The sequence below is a fragment of the Opisthocomus hoazin genome, chromosome 11 (assembly GCF_030867145.1).
Source record: "Opisthocomus hoazin isolate bOpiHoa1 chromosome 11, bOpiHoa1.hap1, whole genome shotgun sequence".
NCBI classification, from domain to species: domain Eukaryota; kingdom Metazoa; phylum Chordata; class Aves; order Opisthocomiformes; family Opisthocomidae; genus Opisthocomus; species Opisthocomus hoazin.
In genome coordinates, this window is record NC_134424.1 from 12,250,159 (window position 1) to 12,273,850 (window position 23,692).

Sequence of the window (23,692 nt, forward strand, 5' to 3'; positions counted from 1 at the left end):
GATAACTAAGAGGGAGGAAGTGTTTACCCACACAGGCACGGCGCCTTTGCTGGTATATTTGCAAGCCCAGAATTATTAGTTCGAAGCCTGTAATGAAAAGGCCAGATCTTTGGCTGCTGTAAGAATTTGCTCAGAGACTGTATTCATTTTTATCCCAGCCGAGGGACCACGTCCAGGAAGTCTATGCATACATTTGATAGAAAGAGATTTTTTAAGAGCATGCTTTTATACCTTCACAAAAGGTATAAAATAGATTATTCTAAGCTGGGCTTTATTTGCTTGATAGCCTGTCACTTAATAACCCAGACCAACCTGGTATCTTAGGAGCAGAGCAGGTAGCAAAGACTGCTCAGAAATTTCTGTGAGAAGTCCTGTTTCCTGGACTTCAATCTGTTTACACTGACTTGTTCATGACCAGAACCCCAGGTCCAATTGATCTGGTCTTGTTATTTTCTATATCCAACCAGCCAGCAGCCAAGATATAGCACAAGAGAGAGGCCCTAGTTGAAGTACCTCGTCTGGAAAGTCCCCTTTCTTAGCACAGCAGCAATGAGCTGTTTCATTCTCCCGCTCCCTATGTCTCAGCAAAGGCAAATTTGTCCCTGAGAGTGGAGTGAGGGGGTGTAGCATGGCAAGAAGTGCTCATGGCCAAAAGAAGCAGCTCCTCAGCCGAGCAGGGCATTGCGTGCCAGAGAGCGCTCGCTCCCTGCAACATTCAATTTGCTGCTATTATGCACACATCCATCTGCAGTGGCTCCAAATACAAAGGGAAGGAAAAAAAAAAAACCCAGCCTGTAAATAACAACATAAATTGCCACCAGTGATCGGAGCAGTGCTATAAAAGTTTCCTCAACCATAGGATGAGCATGCTGTGAAAGTTCCCTTTCTCCTTAAAACCTTATGTTACAGGCAGGGACAGAGGTCCCATAGGTTCTTCTTGCTGTTGCACTGGGGAAGCTTGGGCAGGTCTGTTCCTTCTCCCCTCGGCACCCCATATCCTGACAGCACAACAGCCCATTCAGAAATGCTGACATTGCTGAGCCTCCCTACAACAACGCAGCCTGGCCCTGGAGGAAGAGGAGAATGAAAGAAGACAATGAATAGAGCGGTGTTTCCAACGAAACCTATGTGACTTAGGTACTGCCCTCACTGACCACATTTAGATGAATCTTTAGGTTCATAATTCCCTTTTGTACTGCTGAAACATTCCCTCATGACTAAAACAGAGCTTCTTGTTTACTGAAGGGCTAGGATTGAAATAATCATCATCATCTTCTAAATACCATTTGTGAGGCTCTACCCTGCACATACTGCCACAAAGTCAAATCCAGCTTTGTTACTGCAATTTTGAGCATAGAGAACTAATTGCATATGCCTAGACATGACAGGGCTGGTCAAATCCAATCTAAACAGCTTCTATTTCATGAAAACCCCGTCTGAAAAAGTATATAAATATTCTTTGTCCAGCAATCGTCCACGAGACTCTGTGTTTTCGCTGTTCTGGGAAGACTGAGATACTATTTTTATTTAGACTAAAAATAATAAAGGCTTTTCTCCAATCCTCTGGGTGCCCTAATTGAATTATGTCTGCATTAGTAAACCCCAGCACTGCTAAAATCAGACAGCCACCTACCCAGAATGTCTAGGAGGCATATCTAGGAGGCATGGTGTCTGGCTGCTCCAGAAACTCTATCCAGAGGTGTCTTTTGCAAGCAGTTTAGTCCTGGAAAGTTACCAAATCAGCTTAGTGTGGAGTGTAGAAAGCACATTCCAAGTCTCTGAGCCACCACAGAGAAAACCCTGCCGGCTGGCTCCTCTCTTTTTATAAAGAAATCTTTCAAACAAGGACTTTGGTCCAGTGTTTGCACAGTCCATTGTAGACAGGAGGGGACAGGGCATTGGATTTGCAACAGGGGCGCTTATTACTACTGCAATTAATTCAGGAGAAAAACCCATGTAGCCCTGCAGACTGCAGCCCAGACAACTTAGATCAAAGGTTTACAAGTAGTGCCTTAGCCTCTTCTTGCAGATATTGACCACGGAGTGATGATTCATGAGTTTCTGTATCATGTGCTCCCAGAAACATAACTATTTGAGTCCCAGTCTTAGTTTCTGAATGCTTTTAGAATCAGAGAATTATTTAGGTTGGTCAAGACCTTTAAGATGATTGAATCAGTTGCAGTCCAGTGACAATATTCCTGTCCACCCTACCACAGGGAACCCTGGAGGAGGTACCAGGATCACCTACAAGGTGACCTCCTGTTTAAGCGCAGAGAGTCTGGCTGGCTGGGTCACTGATGCTCTGCACTGCTCAGGGCATGGCCAGACTTCTCTCAGAGCTCTTGGCTTGTAATATTAGCACTGCTGAAAATGTTAAAGCAGAGTCTGACTGCTACCAAATCTATATATTGATGGCAGCTAGCTCCTGCACTTTTTAAGCAGTTGCTGTATTTCCAGCTGGTTGCAATGAGAGAGGCTCTGCCCTCTTCGGTGTGGCTAAAATAATCCACCGAAAGACCCAGGAGCCTGACCTTCTCTGAAGCTTGCTTTCAGTGAGCGGGGGAGAGAAGCAGCTAATTCTTTGCTACAGATGTTCTCAGCAATACTGTGATTTCAGCAAAGCCAGGGAGAATTCAGATCTCTCTCAGCTGAGAAAGAAAGCACAGTCATATGCCTTCCCCAAACCTTCTTTCCAACTAATAGTGCAGCCAGTGTCATTGAAAAAAAAATAGAAAAAAAAAATGGAGCAGATAGTAGGGTTTGGTGGTTTGGGTTTTTTTGGCTGTTATTTCTGCGGTTAAAGCTACAGCTAAAAGCAGCAGTAGCAGGTTACAGCAGAAACTGAATACGCTGTGCAGAGGTTCAATTCAGTGAACTGGTCAGACTTAAAAAGAAATTGGTTTTTCAACTTCAGAAATGAATTTAAACAAAACACCATTATCTCTTTCAATGGGGGCATGTTCAGAAAACACCAGCCGCACACAGTACAAGACAGCTCAGTTGTGTGTTGCAGTGTTCAAAACCTGAAGCAATGCGCACTGCCCTGAAGGTTGCTCTGTTTTCCTTCCATGTGGCATCCCAGAGCCAAAGGAGTGGAGGAGCTTGAACAAAGCGCTTCAGTCCGCCTCTCTGTGGCTTATGCCCTGGAATGCCCCTGCCTGGCAATGCGGTGCTGCCACCCTCCAGTCCTTCAGAGGGTTCTCCCAAACATGAGATGGGGGATTAAAGCCACCCCCGGCCTCCTGGTTTTATCAAAGCAAGACTAGGAATACCTAATAACTAATGAGGAAATTATAAAGCACTGCTCGAATTGCAGGGGTGGCAGATAAGGACATGCTCTGAATGAAACACAAATGAGTACAGTACTGCAGCATGGCCCTCATCCAAGCTGGCATGGTGTGAGGAGGTTGAGGCCCCCCGTTCAGAGCTCCCCTTTGTACCATGAAGCTGGTGAGATCCAGTGGCTGCTGCTGTGCATCAGCCCTGTGCTGAAGGGGAATCACGTCCCCCCGGGCTGAAAGCACCGAGCTCGTGTTGCCTTTTAATGATGTCCACAGACCATGTGGAAAAGCTTCCTGCTGCCCAGCAAAGCAGCTGTAACTGAGCAGTAAGATAATCAATGAGAGGCAACCATGATTATACATTATCTAGAAATACGGCTGGCCCAGAATATAAACTCTGGCTCCATGCAAGGAAAAGATTAGGCATTGGGGAAAAAATGTAATAAAGCTGTGTTATTCTGACAGTTAATTCTCATCCACACCGCAGTGCAGTATATATGGCTTTACTGTCCTCTCCTATTCTACTCTCTTAGCTATGTTTCCTCTGGTAGTTGGTTTGTAGTCAACCAAACTATTCCTGCAGAGCCCAACAGAGATTCATGGTGCTAAACCAGCCAACCATGCAGTCAAGGCGCATGCTGGCTTTCCAGGACCTCCTCTCAAGATTTCGAAAGCTTGACAAAGTGGGCATGACTCCACGGATCTCGTGAGCCACTGTTTGACTACACAGGAATTTACAGTTACGCAGTTGCTACAGCTTTTGCTGAAGAAGGAATATACATTACTAGTTAGCATTTTCCAGTGAAATCTTAACTGGACTGTGCAGTGGCAAAGAAAAGAAAACCATTCTCAGCTGAAGTCTCTGAAATGTATTCTGCAGTCAGTCAGGACAAGTGCACCATAAAAAGCAACCTAACCCTAAATTGCACACTTTGTGAACAAGGCTAGGAATGGCAATGAATGACACAAAGCAAAATCTCCCCATTTCAAACACACTCTCTCAAACACCTGTCCTGAGTTCAAAGATACCAGATCTGCAGCTGCATGTTGGCATTTGTGAATGTGACAGTGGAAAGCAAAAAAGTGCTATGAGAAGATTATCAAGGAAAAGTTATCAATCAATAGCAACAAGAAACCACTTCATGTGCTTGCTTAATGTGTTAAATAATGGCTGAATAAAGTCAGAATATGTGACAGCTGAGTGAAATACTAGACTGCAGAGGAACACATGGCAGTGCTAAAAGTATCAGCTTTTCCCGCACAGAGAATTGGTGGTATTTCTATATGGACACAGCCAATAAAACTTTCCATCCACTCCAGCTTTTGAAACAATTAATCTCATGGAAACCAGTGGGGAAATCCTGCTGGGAACCAAATGCTTTAAAAATAGTACTTTGGTGAAAGTTCTAACGGCAGTGAAAGAAAATGCATTTGAATTTCTGGGCTGCACTCAGAGAAAGCCCCCTTCAGCTCCAGTGACAGATGTGAATACCTCTGTTCTCCTGTATCAAGCCTTTCTTGCCAACTATCAATCATATTAAGTGCAAAATGGGGGGGGGGGGGAATCCTTCCTTACCTAGCTTCAGAGATCTGTTTTCCTCCTTGTCCAAAAAGCCCTGCCACCTGCCTGCCCTCAAGAATATTGGCTGCAAAGTCAATCATCAGTCTGAAGAAACCCACTTAGCACAAGCATGTCCCAGCAGATCAGTGTCCAAACCCTCTCCAGATGCAGAAGGTGCCTTTTCTGACAGTGCAGGAGTTGGTACCAAATCAGCATCTGAATCACCCCAGTTCCCAGGAGCCCTACACGCACCTGGGCAGGGGCAGGTGCCAGAACAGTACTCTGAGACAAGAATGAACATGGCAGCCAGGGAATATATTCAGAAGATGGGAAAGGCAATGTCATCTCCCAATTTTGGTGGCTAACGCCAGAGGCATTGTGACAACTGGTAAACGTTCCAAATGCGATTGTCCAAACTCACAAAATCAACTAAAATCATCCCATTTGCCAGCTTCAGGGAGGGCAAAAAGGTACATCTGGCTGCATGGGATGCTCTTGTATCACTGTTCCCTGGTTCAGGAGCCAAGGACAGATTTGCAAGGATTCAGCCCTGCTGTACAGCGGGGAAGGGGAAATGAGACCCCACATAGATTTGGTGGAGAGAGAGAGAGGGGGCAGCAGTGAGCTACTCGGCTGGGATGGTGGGAGAGAGAACAGGAGCAGGGAAAGCAAGTTATCCAGGGGACAGACTGTAACAGGAGGCAACGAAATGGGCAGTGGTTTTACCATTTGTTTCATACTGGCTCTTAGGACAGCCCTGCCTGACACCAGAAAGCACATCCAAGACATGACAAGTTTCAAATCCAGTGCATGTGGATGGCAGAATTTCTTTTAGAAAGAGGAGAAAAACCTCTACCATAACCCAGTAAGTACTAAGAACAACATTTAATAACACATCTGCTTAGTCCTGCTCATAGGACAGAGCAAACATTTTTGCTGAAATTCAAAGCAAATTAATCAGCATGAAGCAGGCACTCTCTGGTTGGGAAGTTTCAACCCAAATGGTTGCAATCTGGCGAAACTGTAAGCAGTTGAAATGAGCTATTGTTGCTGGAAGTGCTAGTCTATTTTAACCATAGGTGGTGTACCTGCATCACTTACCGTATGCACAAAATCTAGTATTGCGAAGACAAAGACAGAAATGAAGGCTGGTAACTGTTAATCACTAACACCTAAAGCATTGTAAGGAAGTCAGTGAAAGCAGTTTTTCCTTGGAGTCGAGAGGTGGTAATTTCCCCCTCTCTTGCAGAGGAACCATTGGTCGCTGAATTTAAATTTTCACAGATCAAAAAAGAGCCCTCCAGGTGGTATCTAATCCATGCAGTTAACTGAGCCCATGAATTTTGAGACCCCCTCGGGCAGATGGCATCTCATTTTGCAAGCCTTTTTGAAAAGCCTAATAAAGATGAAATGAGCAACATTTTTCGTACCCATTTCAACACAGAGGCCAAGGAGTCAAAACATCAGGGGACACCGCTGGGTTGGTAGGCAGGTACTGTGGCTTCTCTGCATTGGAAACCTGAGGATGAAGGTGTGGGTATATTCTGTGTAAAGATGTAGGCAGATGTATGTCGGGGACTGAATTTAGAGAAGGAGATGATGGAAAGCAGTGGTGCGCAGAAGGAGCACACAGCGTGTGCACCAGCCTACAAGTTGGATTGACAGTTGTGTAAAAAGACATTAGTATAATGACAGCATCCTGGGTTTTGAATTTGTTATTCAGCCAGATTCTAGGGGAATATTGTAGCTATTACCTAAGCAAGACAAGTGAATTGTCAAAGTAACTTCAAACATGGAGAACCCTGAAGACTCACAGGGATGGACATTTGAAGGACAATACCCTTAGGGATCAGAATTAGATTCAAGCACATCATAAAGATGTACAAAAGAGAGTCCCCCCCCAAGCATCTCATCAAAGTAAGAGCAGTGCCCCGAAGCCACACTCACTGACAAGCTCTGTCTGCAGTTTACCATATTGCACAAGTCCTGTGGAAAACCAGACGGGAAGCAGCTGTGAATGCAGAGCTCTTCTCACACGTTCGGCAGCGCTTCCCAACACCAGCACAGGCAGGAGGAAAGCCCACTGGCCCAGGGGTGTGAGCAGCTCCCACACACACTTCTGCTTTGGAAAGGGGGTACTCGATGCTTCATGGCAAGCTCCAAAAGCTTTTCAGTGATGCCGCTATAAAAATACTTGACACAGCAGAAGCCATGTTACCAGACAAGTTAATGACTTAGGGAACACAATGCATTTACAGCTCTTTATGTCAAAAAGTACGCAGCCAAACATACAAGGAATCTTGAAAGCTCTGTAGGAGCCCCATAAATGCTGCTGTGTGTTGGTGAGGTGAGAACATGAAGCTCTGTGCCCTACCAGTAGCCACAGGTTCCTCTCCATTTAACTCACTTTAACCAATTACAGATTCCCTACCATTTTAAATCCTCTGTTGCACATTTGGCTCTTGTAACACAGACTTTAAACCACCGTATCCTCTTCCAAATGTGAAAGCCACAACTCCACAACTGAACTTGGACAAAGTAGAAAGTAAACAGTGACATTACTAGAAAGGCACACGACAGACTTTTCTCCTGGAGGCATGTTCTCACTAATCCTTGCATCAAGGTGAAGCAACTTGCTTGTGATGGAAGAATGAGTAGGTGGCAGAGTGAAACAGAGAATCAAGGTAAATAGATTCCTAGCAGTTTACTCCAAAAAGTTAATCTGTATTCCCTTCCTAATCCCTGTCTAGAGAACCTTCTCTGTGGGACATCCAGGTTTATTACCAAACCAGTCTCCCTCTCCCACCTCTGAGGATGAGCAGATATCACCTTTCTGAGGGCACTGGCAGGTGGTCCTTGCCTGTCCTGCACCCTGTTAGGGCAGCAGCAGTCACACTTTGCAGGAGGACAGATGGCACCAAACACATGCTCCAAAAAGCACCCCATATTGTGACAGAGGATCCCTCCAAAAACGAAACCCATGGGGAAACTCCTGTGCTGCAAGCTTGCACTTTGCCATCAAAAGCAGCCTGCTCTTGCCTTGTACTGAACACCCATCCCCTGTGAGTATCATGGACTTGGAAGGGTTTTCTGGCTGGTTTACTGACCTGCGGAATTGCCTTGAAAGGATGAGGTGTCATCCTGCAGCACAGTGCGTGGATAGGAAGGGCTGTGGGACTGCCCGGAGCAGCCAGGCAAGCTGCAGTCGCTGTTTCCAAGATTTCTATTCAGAAGACAGCAGGTTTTGCTATGAAGAAAAAGGAGAGAGACAGAGTTGCAGAGAAGTCAGGCGTCTGGCTGAACATACACAGGCATGTGAGGGTAACACTGATCTCCACGTCTCTGAGGTGAAGGGAAAACATTCAACCTTCTACCGAATTCTCTTCATTTGCAGATTTATTTTATTTATTGAGGGTCCCTCACAGTTCAGTAGTGTACAGAAGAGTTAATCTAATTTGCTATGAAGTGCCACACTATGGTATGAAGTGTTTCATACACATGCAGGATTAAAAGGTTTCACTAAATTGAAAAGCTGAGTTACATTTGATTACTTTCAAAGGAGCCAGAAAACAGAATAACGGGAGGAAAATAATTTCCCATAGGTGAAAGGAGATGGAAATTAATGATCTCTCATGGTTACCTTACAGCCTTTTATGATTTCTGGGTGTTAATGTTAAATCAGCTACATTCCTGCCAGCTTACCTCCTATGAGATACCTTTAACTACAAATCCAATTTTTTTTGTTCCATTTAAGTTTTTTTACTTACACATCTTACAGTGCAAGTTCACTTTAAGTTCATTTCCAGAGTAAAGGGTAAACCTGCCACTTCGCTACAACTTGCGCCAGGAAATATTGTATTATCAGCGCAGCAAACCATGAACAAAAGTACCTAGCCCAGGTTTTTCATTTTAGCAGGTTCCCTCTTGTGTGCGTGTACAACTCAATCCAAACAAGCCCTCACAGCGGTTTTGTTCTCTATTGTAGCACACAGGCCAGCCTGCTCGGATATGTGCTTGGACATTAGAAATGAAACGTTGCATAGAAACTGGCTGAATTTCAGGAAAATGAGGCACTCTTCATGGGGAGCACAGCTTCACCATGAGAGCAGGAGCATTTGGCAGAGATGCACTGAGCTTTCTCCCCATGCTGGGAATGCTCTAACCCCAAAACCCACACTTTCCCAAGGATGCCCACTGCAGCAGGAGAACAGGCCCAATGCAGATCAAGCTCAAGCTATTCTATCAGGGTAATTACGTCCAAACCCGCTGAGGACATTGCTGACTGACATGGGGAATAATGCCATTTCTACTACAAAGACAAGCTCTATCTGCAGAGAGGTTATGCTGCTCTTTAAAGAGCAGCCAAGAGCAGAGTGTCCTCTCCGATCCCTGCAGCCGCCCACAAACAGCAGAAGCCTCTCCCGCTGAGCCCCCAGCAGCTGTACCGATGCCACACTAAGCTGCCAAGCCTGCTGTGATCCACAAAGCCCCACGTACTCCCGAAAACGTCCCCTGCGTGTGCCTGTAATTTTGCCTGAATTCACCCTTGAACGTTGTGGGCTCCCCCCCGCCATCCCTCCAAAATGCAGTGCAGACAAACGCCCTCTTCATTTCATTTAAGGGAAGGAATTTATATAAAAGCCTTAATACAGAAATGCACACTTCTCTCTTTGTGCATGGGGAGCATCAACTGGAAAGAAACCAAGCAATTGCAGAGCCCTGGAAGAAAAAAAAGCAGCAAACTAGTTACTCTGAAGAATTACAACGCGAGGCTGAAAAAGTTTAAAAAAACCCCTAAAACTAAACTAAACTCCAAAGAGGTGAAAGGCAGCTACAGCAAAGCACCCACCCCTTGGGAGCAGGAGCACTCATCCCCCCGCCGTGCCGCTCTGCCGGGAGCCTCTCCCGGCCGCCCCCTCGTCAGCGCCGCTGCTATAACGAATTCCCCGAAATGTCTTGCGTAACGCAAGCCGGCCCGTCTATCGCACCAGGCTGAGCAGAACTGCATCCGAAGATGTGTAGCTGAAATTAGTCAGAAGTAAAGTGTCAGCGGGAGAACGTTTCTCTGGAGGTCGTTAATCTGCTGATTACAAAGCCTGCTGACTGCCAGCCACGTCGAGCGGACTGGCCTGCCTCTTGCCGAGTGCTTTCTGTTGGCTTTTGACCTGATTGAACATTTACACAACCTAAATATTTCTAGTATTTATTTCGCAATGCTCTTTTGAACCTTAGAAGTGTGCACTGCCCTTGTCTTGGTCGTCTCCTCCTTGCTGCCGCTGCAGAGCAAGGGATGGCTTCCTGGCTGAGACCAATCTGCTGCACGGGTCCTCGTTCCAGCTTGAGCAATCCTTACGAACAGGCCCTGCTTTTCTCAAGTACATCCATCACTCAAGCTGACCTGACACTTTCTGCTGACATTTTGCTTTTTGGCTGTTTCCCCCTCCCTCTGTGGACTTGTTACAAGGAGTTCACCGGCACACCTGGCTATCGCACAGCCTTCGGGCTGCGCCTGGCCATGTAAGATCACAAGACCTGTTAGTTATAACCCCTATAAGTGGGGGAGAGGCACGGCTTTGAAGTAAAGAAGGTTGTTGGGGTTTTTTTTCTTGAGAACATCAAATCTTCTGGATCAGACAGGCCTTGCCCAGGGCATTGTTCCTAGAAAAAGGATTGTTTTAGCTCTAACCTCAGACAGCACCCTGAGCAGTAACGGGCCGCGGGTGCAGATGGATATAAATTCCTCCAGCTGAGGTTTTCGCTGGCCAGATGCAAGCCGGCTCTGGGCCAGAAGCCATCAGGCTGTGCGAGCATGGCTCTGCGGGTCGCAGCCCTCCGTGCACAGACACCGGGATGGGAGCGGTGTCCCCCCGCCACCCAGGGCTCTCTCGGTGTGGGAAGGGGCCAACATCTGGACAGGGCATGGTCTGCTCGGCGCAACCTGCATGCTAAGGCAGCTTGGTCCTGGCTGGCCCGATGTGACACGGGCAAGAGGGTCACGCCTGCCTGTGGACTCCCCACTATGCTTTTTTTTTTTTTTTTTTGATCTTTTAATGTAAATGCAGATCTCTTGCCATTTTACTCAAACACTTGACTACCAAGTGAGTTGTGATTTCCAGTGAATTAACTTGCAACATCATCCATTTAAGGGAAATGGTGAGAAATAAATCAGCAAAATTTGCAGGGACACTTGCAGCACATGGTCCCAGCTACAGAGGAGGCGGCTCGCTCCTTTGTCACTGTGCCTTGATGCCAGGGATCTAACAAGGCAGATGAGAAACTCCAAAAGCTGTGTGAAGCAGGGTTTCATTAAAATAAAATATACCAAGCATATTGCATGTATTGATTTGTAATTCTTACCAGTGGTTGTTTTCATAAAGTAATCGCAGATGCTTGCCCTCGTTGCTTGCAAAGCGAGCAGTCAAATCTTGGTCTCTCTTGCTTAACAGCTTCTGCATCAAAGACCTCATGAGAGCTTTGGACACTTTAAAAGGATCAGCAATTATCTGTGGTGCTGGCTTTGCATTTACTTTCCTTGCATATTCATGCCAGCAATATTTTAGCATGCATTTAAGAGGAGGAAGCAAAGACTGACATTGGGAGACACAGCTGAAGTGAAGCAGATGTCTTTTAAATTCAGAACACATACAGCACAGAAACACAGAGTGATCGAACACAAACTAGAAGTGAAACCAGAAAAAAACAGATTTTATGCTTAGAACACTGCAAAAAGAACAAAGAGCCTAAGTGGTGCAAAACAAACTTCTTTTAAACAAACTCTTCACTTTGAACACCCCAGTGCATTGCCAAGTAGCACAGGTAAGGAATTTCAATAAATTCAGTTTTATGTTGACCATGTCCTTTTAATTATTACGTTTTGGCATCACACACAGGACACCTCCAGGCCAAAGCACAAGTGATGCTGAAAGTACAACTGTTCCTTCCCTTTGGGAATGAAAGTTTTCTGATTGTTATATAAACATAATTGAATCTATTTTTTAGGGATGCATCCCATTAGCAATTAAGCTATTAACAGTGAGTCAGAGAACATTTTGCTGATGTTTTAAAACATGTAACTTAAGGTCACAACCTACTAAACTTCACCAAGCAAGCAGACCTGATGTGAAACAGCCTTATTCACTCCGCTGGGATCGTGCTAATGAGCAAGGGTTTGCAGCACGTGATCTTAGACTGTGAACTATATAGAGCCGCTTCATTTTAATTGCAAGGCACTGGGCACATCCAGGCAAGAGCAAAATAAGGATAAAAGAGCAGCTCTAGAGAAACAGCAGATAATTATAAAATGGAAAAGAACCAAGGGTGGAGGGTTTCTCATTTTCCTGGTTAATCTGGGAAACTTATTCAACTGAGGCAGCAACCAGTGGTCATTAGAAAAGTACTGTGACACGCAGGCAGCAAAAAAACTCAAAGCCAGGCTTTTGCAATAATCACAGGCCTGAAGAAGACATTCAGCTTCTCTTGGAACAGCTCAATTCTAAAAGCAGACCTGAAAAGTAACCCACACACCAGAGACTATCTTTGCTACAGAAGCCCTTCTGGATAAACCGATGAGGTGAGGTTCTTGGCAGTGGAGCCACTTCTGGCTCTGATTTGGCTTTCACATAGCGCAGACCAGGCCACAGAAAGAGGCAAGCAGGGTGGTGAAACTCATCTGCTTCATTTTGCTGCAACTCAGTGTTTTATGAAATTTTGATCCATTCGGGTTAGACAGCTGTGTCCTCTCCCACACTTTTATTTTACTTGGGTTTCAGAGAAAGCTAAATAAATAGAAATAAAACTCAGATTAAAACACAGCTTCTGTTTTGTGCACATGCCCATTGGGCACACAAAATGGTGGGGGTTTAACTGGTTTTGATAGCATACCAAAATACCAGCTTGCATTTTTCTCCAAAAGTTTGTGAAATCCCTGGCTGCTTGCGTGGCTGTGGCCTGGCTGCTGGCTGTGTGGCAGAACCACACAGGTTTTACACTGGTTTGCTTTTTGCCTGGGTGTGTTTCTATTAAAGCCATTTCCCTGCCAAAACCACAAAGGATGAGGCAAAGAGGAAAAAACTCCAAGGCTGTCAGTGCAACTGTTCTTGAATAAGGTGACATAAGCCTTGCCTACTGAAGATTAAGCTTAATCTCTGAAAAGGGACAGCAGAAAGGCTGGTAGACTTCAAAACGAGCTACAACAGCTGTGTTTTGGTTGGCCAACAACTGCTCTCTGCTTTGGCTGCGGCTGGCGCTCACGTGAACAAGGCAGATAATTAAAATACAGCATTCAGAAATCCCATCCTTGGAGCTCTTGACAGAGCAGCCTTCTCCTTTGTATTTCACTGCTTTGACTGAATGTAATAACAACGCAAAGCAGAGTGATAATGTGATGTGCCCGTGACAACAGCGTCAACGATAATTGTACAGTGCTGTCCTCAGTTAAAAGCGAAAGAAACCATTTACCGGCTTAAAGCGTGTCTTTTTGTTTCAAAAATACCTTTTGGTGAGCGAAATGCATGCCCTTCTGTCTGTCTGGTTTAACCACTGGGTTTCATTGGCCTTCTTTTAGAGCATAATAGATAAATCAGCAAGACATGGCAGAAGTCAGGATAAATCAAGCTAAAAAGCTTTTCATAACTTACTAGTCACCACAGAAGGACAGAAACTGCCATTTTTCCACAGTAATAAGCTATGCTACCAACCTGAAGAGTAGCTTAAAATAATTAACAGCACCAAAAAAGAAAGGGTGTGTGTACGAGTGTGTCTGCGGAGCTGCTCCACCCAGTACAGTGGGGAAAAAAATTAACTGGGTGGACCTGCATTCCCGTGGCAGCTCGGAATGACTGCGCTTTATATTTCTGTGCCTGGAGATACGCATTTCATGCACATGATCACAAGCGATGAGGGAAAAGAAGAGCTTGAAAAGCAAAGCAAGACAAAACAAAGCATTCAAGAGAAAAATGGAAATAATTTGTACGGCAAGATAAAGAGCAACTCACTGGGTGTTTTCAGGAGTGCTGGTTTTCATCTTTGCGGTAATTATGTCATTTATTAGGTGATGTTTCCTGTACAATATTTAGAGTTATAGTGGGAGGATGTCATAACATTCATGTTTATTAGATAACTTTTGGGACCTTGCTGTGGGAGACTATAAGAGAAAAGAATGAGAGAGATAAATTGTCTAAGAAAGATCAAGTGCTCTATTTGAATATGAAGGGCACAACGCACTTAACAGAGACAAGGGAAATAACCATGCAGTGCCCTTTTTCCTGCAGACGTAGGATGTCTGGTATTCAGATCTAACCTGGTAACTAGGACACCTCTCATACTGACAAGAACGAGCGAAAAATGGATGCAAGCCTGCCGGTTCCTGCTGGGAAGGGACGAGCTCAAAGGAGAGAGGCAGGTGCAGAAAGACTGGGAGATGTGGAACAGAAGACTGGAAGGAGCCCTGAGGACACAGAAAGACTTGTGCCACATGTCAAAAAAGCACACAGTGCTGTTAAGCTGTACGTCTTACAGAGGAATTGCTCAAAATGTCTTTCCTTCCATTGGAAGGCTTCAGGATGATTCTACTCTGGGGCCTGGACATCTGAGGCTGATCAATAGCCCTGCTCTTGGTGGGACCCTGGGAATCACAGAGCTCTGTGCCACCACTTCAGTACAAGGACTTGAAGTTAAGGTCAGATAAAGTGGGCTAAGCTCTGACGTAGCCTAAGGCAACGTGTTGTACCTTATTAGGGCTTTGTTAGACCAGACCTGGTGACGCAGGTCTGGTCACCATCATCCCTTTGTTGATAAGTTTGTTTCCTCAGGAAAGTCCAAGAAGGAAAGTCAGCACCACTCACTTCACCTTCATGACCAAGATACTGGATTATTATTTTCAAAAGAAAAAAAGAGAAAATTGAAGTGCATTTTAGTTATACAGAGAGAAATACTCAAAGTATTCAGCTTTGATTTCTGGAGTCAGATCAACTTGATTTCCTCTCTTTCAATAGGATGTCCCTTTGATATTTGATATCTTTTCTGTATTTTGAAATACCAATTTTGTTGTTGTTGTTAGTGAAAAAGTTGTTAAGAATCTTCCCAGAGTGCACTCACGAATAAATGTTAAATTCAGTCATGTCCTAAAATCCGTTGTCTTGGCTGCACAATGTTACTTGAGGCAACGCTGCTGCAAGTTTGTTGTGGGGCCTGCTCCAGGTCGCGTCTCAGCCTGCACCTCTGCACAGAGCTGGAGGCATCGCTGTTGTCAGCTTTGCCAACCGATCTCAAACAAGCAACATCACTGATCACTTGGCAGAAGCAGGATCTCCTTGGTGGGCCTGGAGGAGGAGGAGGGAGAATTAAATCTAAATGCCCACCAGTGCATAGAGAATGGAGGTACCTGTTTGACAGTGGGCTCAACTGATCCTACGGGCTTGGGTGTTTTCACCTCTTGCTCCACTGTGCTCTGCGTCTCTTGTCAATGTTGCATGCACAAATCTGCTACCGCCTGATTCAAGCAGAGCGAACCTGGTGAGAAGAGCACAGGCTTCCTGCAGCTCTGACCCCTGGAAGCTGAGTCTGTAAGTCAGAGACTGGGAGCAGGAGGCACGATCCATCAGAGCACTTGGGATGCTTGGGAGGATAAATGCTGCACACAACTATATCTTTAATCTGCAATTGCTTTTCATAGCCATGGCCGGTTTATGGATCTGGGAAGCTTTTTCCTTATTTAAGAAGTAAGCTTTATGGTTCAGCAATAAAATGGCAAGGTGTGTCTTCACTCTAAGGTTTTTATTTACAGCAGTGATGGAGCAGAGAAAGAAAAACTTGGTTTTTAGCTCTTCAGAGTTTGGAGGATCTGTAGTTAGAACTATCACCTTTTGACTTGTAGAAAGAGCACATTTGATCTGGGAGTTGCTCAGAGAAGAAAAATCAATATGGACTGCTGTAATTTGTTATTTACACAAAGTCGTTCTAGTCCTGACTGCTAAAGGCTTTACACCTTTTAGTAACAGGCATTTTTCAAATAGATTGCACTGAAGACTCTAAATCCCACAGAGTTCTTCTCTCCCTCTTGGCTGGTGGTTAAAGTTTTAGGTTCAAGTAGGAGGTGAAGCAGCCAAGTGAATGAGGCAGAACTCTGCAAGGAAGATGTCGAATGTTGGCACTGGTGACTAACTCCTAGAGGGGAAAAGGTTTGTGCTCCACATGGGAGGTCTGAACAGCTATCAAGCTCTCCTATCAAAGTGGGTTTTTCCATGGTAGCATCATGTCCTGTCCCAAAGAGCCACACTGGGCAAAGCAAAAGACAATAGCATCAAGCTCTACTCTGCAGCAAGATTTTAAAGCTGAAGGCAACCAGCAAAACCATCCAGCTTTGTTCATCTGGAGAGAATGATTTGCTCTTTGCTTTTTGAAAGATGGGTTTGTTCTGCACTACTGCTAAGCTTGAGGTTTTTTGTTGTTTTTTTTGTTGTCTTTTTTTTAACTTTGTCATCTGAGGATATCCATATCTAGAGTAAAACTAGCAAATTCATTTTATAAGATGAATGCAAATGAAAGCAGTCATCTAAGCTGCTTGTCTTAATGGAGAATTTCACTGTTTCCTTTTCTTCCATCTCCATCTGCTGTCTGCTTATAGCTACTCAAGTTTACCATTTTCAGTGTCCCCGATTAATGCTTTCTGCCATAGTAATGCCTTCTGTCTTATTGCCACATTTTCTTCCACAGCTGATCTGCAGAGCAAGGGTGGCATCCCAGTAGTGCAGTCGTACTGGCTCACGGCCTTTCACTGCAGCACAGAATCTCTGAAACCGCAAGCGTCACTTGGTCTGAGATGTTTCGGTTTTGAGATGGAGAATTGCACATGCAGATCTGGAGTATCTTGGAGCAAGACTTTCATAATAAAAATGAGACTAGTGGTGACAGTTTCCATTATGGTAAAGCAGATGAGTTCCTATAACTCCTTTTGTGAAACTTAAACTCTTCTGCTTGGCCTCGAAAAATAATTCCTATGTTTGCAATGTAGATCTGATATTTTGCTATTCAATTAAATTTCTCTGCCTTCTTAGATAGACTGCAATTGTTACTCAGTCTCCTAAATGTGGCACTATGAGGGAGGAGGGACTTGTTCACTGCTCTTCTTCCTGAGGCTGTATTTAGGATCTGCAAAAATCAACATACAGGAGTGTCTCATGGTGCAGCTCCGTGGTATTTGCTGTGCCACGTCCCTTCATTAAAATCAGCCCATTAACCTCCATCAGTTCACTGTTGCTTCCATGACCTTGAGAGGTCAGAGTCCTCTAACATCATTCCTGTTTGTCCTCAACTGGTTTCTCACATGCTCCTAAAGATGACCCCAAACAGCAGAACATGGGAACATATACACACCCATCACTCAAAAAGAGTACACAAGGTTTCATTTTAGGTCAACCAGCCTTGACAGCATCTTCCTAAGAAGAGACCTTGCCTTGGTGGATGAGTAGGAGTCTCTGACCACAAAGGTCTTTCTGATTCACTTCGTTCACTACCTGCTCCAGGGTACGTTTCCCTAAGGAGATTTCCTACAGTCAGGAGGTGATTCCATGTGTAGCAGCCTATGTAGCACCATCTGACCTTACCACGCACATTATTTAAGCAGTGTTAAGCAATTACATGTGTCAGGCATGCCAAAGCTTGAAGTAGTGCAGAGTTACAGGGGTGACATCTCAAACAGGAGGTACAGCAGGGACAAGAGATTAGTTACAAAATCAAGATGGAAAGGAGGAATTTGGAAACTTTACCCCTTCCCATAACTACTGATTCAGTGAAGCATTTTTTTTCTGCACTGCAGTCATAGCCAGCAGCATATACAGAATAAGGATTGAAATATTTTGAAGTGCTGTCACAGTGTGAATGATTTTCTTTAGAGCATAAAATCAGACTGCAAAGTTATTTTCTGTCTGCAGCGACACAAGAAGAATATGAATGTGATCATATCTGGCCCTGGGCATACAGGAGAGCAGAACTGGCCTTAACCAGATACTCTTTTTTATTTGGATTCCTTCTCAGAAATATAAAATCCAAAAGAAATTCTGAATCTGGCTAGATGTCTCTTAAGAGGAACAGGATTTCTGCATAGCTGAAACAGCATGACTTTGATTATTTGAAAACGCATGATTTAATCATTTCATTATGCATACCTTTTCTCTGCAGGCACCACAGCCTAAAACAGACAGAGACAAGCATTAGATAAAACAACATGCTTTCTAGCTAAAGAGACTGGAATCAAAGAGCTTAATCTCACAAGACACCGATATCCTCGGTGCCTTTAGACTCGGCTGCAAACAGCAGGTGCGCGGCATAGCGCCGAACCGAGCCTTAGCGGAGTCCTCTGCTCAGAAGTGACATACTGCGGGATGACTTTGCTTTCTTCCTTCCACAGTGCACATCTGCCCCTGTGCCATCTCTCTCCTCCTCTTCCTCACACCCATCGCATGCAGAGTGCTGTCAGTGTCCTGACCTCCGCTGTCAGTTCAGGTTGCGCTGACCACCCCCCACCTTCCTGCCACGCACCCATCCAACATCTGTCCAGGCTGTGAAATCATCACGAAAGAGACCTGGATCTCAGATCTATGAAGTACCTAACCAGCTTTTTGCACCAGATCCTCAATAAATACCCTCAGTACAGCATGCTTGTCATGAGTCACAGCGCGCTACTCAGTAACAATGCACAGCACAGCACTTTGGTTAGCAGCAGGGAGCCCACCATGTGTGCTTAGCATGCAGATACTCTATTTTTCTTGCACAGAATACCTGTCATGCTCCTCTCTGCAATGCCAGATCCTTATCCTCTACTAGAAGGTGGAAACAACCAGGGCCAATGCTCTGCCCTAGCTCATGAGCAAAGTCTGCACTGTACTTCTCCCTTGGTACGGCGAACAGGGGTTTGGCTTTGCTGTCTTTGCAGCGAGATGTGTGCTGCACAGCAGCCCAGCACAGACATGCTTGCAATGCTGTGTTATTTGATAGAGAGGGAGCAGTGTCCGGAAGAGCCTGCTTTGACTGCAGAACAGAGCCTGGGTTCACATCCCAGCTCTCAATTCTCCACATGTTTTGGCAGACAGTTAAACCAAATGGTCTCCCTTTCTAATGAAAATAAAGGAACATGCACCAAAATCCCCTGGGGAGAAGCCCCCATATGTTAGCTCATCAACTAGGCTAGTTTTACAGTGCTGGAAACGAAGCACATTGCAGTGAGCTGTTGGGGTGGACTGACAGCCACGCACCAGTCACACTCGTGGTCCAAGCTGGATGGGAGGAAAGTCCTCTGCATTAGTGAGACGCTGAATGCCAAGCTCAGGACTCATCTCTCAGCCTGGGCTGAGTACTAAGCTCAGGAGGCCATTAGGCTCCAGACTGGAGCCAGCCCTGGTCCAGCTGGCACCAGTGCCAGCAGAGGCTGTGTCAGCAACAAGTCCATACATCTTTATCAGTGCAGCTGGGGTTTCCACGACAGGACCAGCACAACGTTGGTTGGCAAAAGGCTGCTAGATAACTCCCCCCTCCTGCTGTGGGAGGAGGTGGGTGAGGAGTGACTGCCAAGCCCAGCTTGTCCATTCACCCTGAATCCTAGCATCATGCTCAGGCTAGCACCCATCACTTGTAAGCTGTTCTCTGCTCCTCAAGGAATCAGATGTTTCAAGAGTTTGGCACAAACCTGGTAAGACCGAGGCTGGCCAGACCTACCTGAAATCTTCTCTGCAGATGACAGCTGGGGTAATCTCACTGAACCGTCCATCCTAATGTGCTTCAATCAACCTGCAGAAACCCCCTATAAGAAAGAGCAGAGACTGCAAACTCACATCTTCACTGTGACTCTCTGCAGGCAATAGAACCAGAGCAACGGGAATAATGAAGCAGCCCTCTCTCCATTAGAAAGGAGGCTAAGAACATTGGCCCATTTCCTACAGACCTAAACCGCATTCACCCAGTGACCTGAGGAGGCAAAGCTCAGTCCCAAGCCCTAAAACGTGGTCTTATTGCCAATTAAATACTGTTCAAAGGGCAGCAGAGCACCAGAGAGCACTTTGAGCTCAGAGATGCCAGCCAGATGAGTAATATCTACTCAAGTGTTTGCGCAGGTATCACTAACAGTCCATGCACATCAGACAGACAGGTTTCTTCCTGGGTTTGCCAACAGAAGCAGCGGTTGCTCACAAATCACAGAGAACAGAAATAATCCCTACCTTTTTAAACATCAAAAGCTGTAAAGCTTCACAGCTGCACGGTTCCGAAATTGAATTGAATGACTCGACTTGCCAAAATCAGAGATCAGAGTTCTAGGTCTTTCATGCCACAGCTGAAAGCATCAATAGCACTCAAAGAAGAGCACAGAGCTGCCTTTCAAATACCGATTGTGACTTCAGAAGCATTATTGGGTTTTACTTTTCAAACACAGTAGCCTCAATTCAAAATGGATGTGGGAGTGAAGAAAACTCATTTTCAGCACAAGCATTTTACTGTTTAAAGGACTGATGTTTCTTTCTGAAGCTATATCTAAAACTAATTAAGGATTCTAGTTTTCAATTAGTTTCTGAATTTAAAACAAAAGCGTTTTTCGTCTTCAAGTAGAAGGGCAGCAGTGTAAGTATTTTCTCTGCAAGCAATGCAATAATTCAAAAGCAATATATGTGTAAGCACAGGTTTGATCACACAGGGATCTGGGGAAAAAGGCTGTTGGGATGAAGCATTCAATTACCAGAAACTGCTTTCCCCGCTGATCCAAAAGAATCCCAGGTTTGTTGACTTCTGCTCATGCTGTAGGACCTTATCATTCAATCAGAATGTCTCTTTGCTTCGATAAAAATCTCTTTGCTTCATGTATTGTCCCAGTACCTGAAATATCTGAGCAGCTCAATGTAAATCACGCATTTATGCTCCAAATGCCCCTTTGAGTTCTGGCACTGTTACTGCCTACCTTTTACATCAGGGAAAACCAAGAGGGAATCTAAATAGTCAACAACAGCTCTTTTTGCTCATTGGTCATTGCATTATTCACTCAGGTTATTATAGACAAAAAAAATGTTATTAACAAATGAATAACTGCTTCCAGCATTAAAATTAGAGGTATTTTTCTTGCAAACACAAGGAAGGGGATCAGTCAGCTTTTTACTCACCACAATATCTCCGTTGACAGGCCAAGTTGGAGAGCTCAGTAACACTCAGAGAGGGATGTCCGATCTCTCATCATCCGGGGAAACAACCTGTGGGGACTCTGACAGCACAGACTAGATCTACACATATGTGTGTCCCTATATATATATTAAAAAAACATTCCTATATTTTTATGTTTTTTATATATTAAATCCCCATACATACATAAACACATATTTAGGTAGATACATAGGTAGAAAGATGTAAAATATACAATACCTGTAAAATTAACTATTTTCAAAGGATAACATTCTGGTCCTGAAAGCCCTGGAAACCTATTCTTAGTGACAAATCCATTCTCTTCCTTTCTGTTTATCACACACCTCAGCTGAAAAACCCAAAACCATTTTGTGTCATGGCAGAGAAAAAGGGAAAACTGAAAACAAACCAAGGCCAAGACGAAGAAAATATTTAAATTTTTCTCTGCTAATATTACCAGCACTCTCTCAGTGAACACTGGTGTGTCTGTATCCCATGTAAAGCTCACCGAAAAAGCAGTGCTGAGCAAAATCTCAGGGCCCGCTTAAAATGCTGAGTGGGGAATTCACAGAAGGGGATGATCTGGTTGTGTTGGCACCAAACCAGAAACATCCCAAACCCCTGAGCTGTGAGCTTCTTGAACCAAAGTCTTGTATCAATTTACCTGATGTCTGGTCCTTGTATTCATAATGCCCCAGGTAAGAACCAGCGTCCGAGCTTCCCTCTGCCTTTGCAATGGTTGAAAAGCACAATCCAAATTTTTCATCTTGAGACACATAGACAGTGAATAATTAAAAAATAAACAAAACAAAAAAACCCCCACCAAACTTGCTGCCTATTTTACATTCTCAAGCTTCTTTGAATCTGTACGAATGCTAGGAAACAGGCAGACAACAGATGCATCAGGAAATTAGTTCATCTCTTCCAAGAACACACATTAAAATGAAGAATGAGATGAAGATCAGGGAGCCTGATGCCCTTCAGGGATGAATGCTGGAAGCTCCGTCTCTAGGTGATAAAGGGGGAGGTGGTTAATCCAGGGCAGATGGAAGTAGATAGGATTTCCGTACTTGTACAATTCTGTACAACATTAGTCCAGACAGGAGTCTATTAACAGTGTCTGATAGAAGCAATTGTATTATTTATTAAACTGACAAGATCAATTGGCTGCTTTGTACCCGTATAAAGAGAACCATTGTACTTTCATGTCCTTTTAAACATAGAGAATAAAGCGCTCCCTGGGGTGCTTTCATGGGCTGCCTTCGATTAAGAGTTCTGAGAACATTTGATATTGTCAGAGACCAGCTCAACAGATCCCCAACTGGATTTGCAGTCCTTACAGAGAAAGAAGATGGTAGCTATTATAATTAAAAGTGAGCTCAGAAGGAAGGACCTTACCTGACTTAGAGGAGTGCTTTTACTTACTCTTCCCAGAGACTAGGGTCTCAAACTTGAGGGAGACTGACCTGCTTTTATGGCACCAGCAGCAACGTCGGGATTAGCATCATGGCACTGACAACTGAAAACGGGATGTTAATTCTCTTCTTCACCTGAAAAATGGGGGGAGGGAGAGGAAGATGTCAGTTTCTAGACATGCATAAATTTTCGTAGGGTCTAATTCTGACAGGCAAAAGTGTTGTGTAAATTACCAGCAGGTTTTAAAATGAGTTGTGCAATACATCTACATAGTCTTGGGTGTTGGGGGTGAGGGCAGATGGGGAGGCTTTTCGTGATACCTCTGACTGATAAAGCCCTTGGCTATTGTAGCAATCTCGTTATTAACTTTCACCCCAGTAGCTGAGAACAGCTCAGGTGCAGCATGTAACATACACTGGACAGAAGTATTTGGGAGCTGGTGCCATCGCGTATTTGGTGAAAGGCCTTGACGCTGCAGTTACTTTCTCTGAAGATGAGCCCAAGTCCATTGCTATTTAGGACACGATGCTAACCCTGTGTGTTAACACAGACCTTTACCTGCAGAGTATTTTGGGGAGTACATCTAAAAGATGCAATTTTATAAACTACAAAATAAGCAACTTCAATTCATTTGCAGTAGATAAATACACTAACCTAGTGGCATACCTAATAAATTAATAGCCACACAGTCTCAGAGCAGATATTTCTGGGCAGTTATGGAATTTTCCAAACATCTGAATGCCCCTTTTACTATGTGTTCCTAAACAGAGATGTGCGCTGACTGCGCCAGAGCCAGGCACCAGCTTAAGGGAGGAACAACTTCTTTGCGGGTACTAAAGCAGCATTGTTCTGAGTTCCATTATGCCATGATTACGTGTTTATCAACCTAGAACTAAAACCTCCTGTAAGCTGCCAAGCACCACTGTGCCTCCTGCACGCAGTGAAGCTCCGACAGAGTCTCTCACAGCTTGCCCAGAGGCTGGAGGTGACTCTGCTCGCAACAGCAGCAGAATAAGCCCACAGTGACTCTGCTAGAAGATTTTCATGGTTTTGATCTTAATTTACTTGACTGTAAGTTTCACCTTATATTCAAACCCAGCTTTTCTACTGAATTTCGCCCAATCTTTGCTGTTAGCAAGTAAATATATAGTATATAGCATATAGTAAATATATACATATTTCAAGCTGAAATCCGCACAGCCTGGTGTCCCCAGTTAACCGCTGCTCCAGCTCCAGAAGCGGTGGGGGCTACACCCGCGCGACGCTCGCTTCCGCTCGG

At 44.6% G+C, this 23,692-nt stretch overlaps 1 protein-coding gene across 2 annotated transcripts in view; it reads right to left on the reverse strand.

Moving 5' to 3' along the window:
• The window catches only part of CHST13 (carbohydrate sulfotransferase 13), a 60,630-nt gene extending 39,749 nt beyond the window's left edge, over window positions 1-20,881 (reverse strand). The window contains exons 1-6 of one of the 2 annotated variants that reach the window (XM_075432822.1): window positions 20,564-20,881; window positions 19,552-19,636; window positions 18,006-18,028; window positions 11,200-11,291; window positions 9,692-9,864; window positions 7,950-8,089 (exon numbers count right to left, since the gene is read on the reverse strand). The gene's annotated coding sequence lies outside the window, so the exon portion shown is untranslated. Of the gene's footprint in view, window positions 1-7,949; window positions 8,090-9,691; window positions 9,865-11,199; window positions 11,324-13,835; window positions 13,894-18,005; window positions 18,029-19,551; window positions 19,637-20,563 lie in introns of those variants that run through there. The other variant, XM_075432823.1, reaches the window with a different exon arrangement.
• Between the last annotated feature and the right edge of the window lie 2,811 nt (window positions 20,882-23,692).